Here is a 1,208-nt window from a genome sequence, read left to right as displayed (position 1 = left end):
TTGCATAAGAAAAAGAGAGAGGCACAAACTAATACCGCTATGGCTGAACATACTCTCAAAGAGTATGCTACTCCTTCAACGGAAGAGCCACAAGCTATTATCGTGTACCCAACGGTTGCGGGTAATAACTTCGAAATCAAGCCTGCACTACTCAATTTAGTGCAGCAAAACCAGTTTTCTGGATCACCCACTGAGGATCCAAATCTCCATATTTCTTCCTTCCTTAGACTCAGTGGCACCATAAAAGAGAACCAAGAAGCCGTAAGACTTCATCTCTTTCCCTTTTCCTTAAGGGATAGAGCTAGCGCTTGGTTCCATTCCCTAGAAGTCGGTTCCATTACTTCATGGGACGATATGAGGCGAGCATTCCTCGCCCGATTCTTTCCCCCATCTAAAACAGCTAAGCTTAGAGACCAAATCACACGTTTCAATCAAAAAGATGGGGAATCTCTCTATGAGGCGTGGGAGCGTTTCAAGGAAATGCTTAGACTTTGTCCCCACCATGGCCTAGAGAAGTGGCTTATAGTCCACACGTTTTATAATGGCTTGACATATACCACTAAAATGTCTGTTGATGCAGCTGCAGGTGGAGCTCTAATGAACAAAAACTACACGGAGGCTTACGCTTTGATTGAGGACATGGCTCAAAATCACTATCAATGGACCAACGAAAGAGCCGTCACCACTCCTACTCCCTCTAAGAAAGAGGCAGGTATATACGAAATCTCTGAATATAACCACCTTGCTGCTAAGGTTGAGGCATTAACACAAAAAATTGAAAAACTTAATGTTAATGCTGCCCCACCTTCTCCTGCATCCCCTACTTGTGAAGTCTGTGGTATAACTGGTCATACAGGTGTTGATTGTCAGTTAGGTAGTGCTGCCAATATTGAGCAACTAAATTACGCTCAATACAACCAAGGAATGAGGCCAAAATTTTTACAAAAATCCTCAAGGTTCCTATGGGCAAACAGCACCACCTCGCTATACAAACAACCAGAGAGTGGCTCATAAATATAGTTTGGAAATAATGTTGGAAAATTGCATGATGAATCAAAATAAACAACTTCAAGAGTTAAAAAACCAAACAGGATCCCTGAACGACTCTCTCTCCAAGCTCAATACCAAGGTTGATTCCATCGCCACACACACCAAAATGCTTGAAACCCAAATCTCCCAAGTGGCCCAACAAGTGGCCACCTCTTCCC

At 43.1% G+C, this 1,208-nt stretch overlaps 1 non-coding gene across 1 annotated transcript; it reads right to left on the bottom strand.

Annotated features, from left to right (window-relative positions):
* Positions 1-402: 402 nt before the first annotated feature.
* Positions 403-509, bottom strand: LOC112420613 (small nucleolar RNA R71). The gene has a single exon (XR_003010786.2). It is a non-coding gene; the product is annotated as a small nucleolar RNA R71 (small nucleolar RNA).
* Between the last annotated feature and the right edge of the window lie 699 nt (positions 510-1,208).

The sequence above is a fragment of the Medicago truncatula genome, chromosome 3 (genome assembly GCF_003473485.1).
Source record: "Medicago truncatula cultivar Jemalong A17 chromosome 3, MtrunA17r5.0-ANR, whole genome shotgun sequence".
NCBI lineage: Eukaryota > Viridiplantae > Streptophyta > Magnoliopsida > Fabales > Fabaceae > Medicago > Medicago truncatula.
This window is presented reverse-complemented; position numbering and strand designations above follow the sequence as displayed.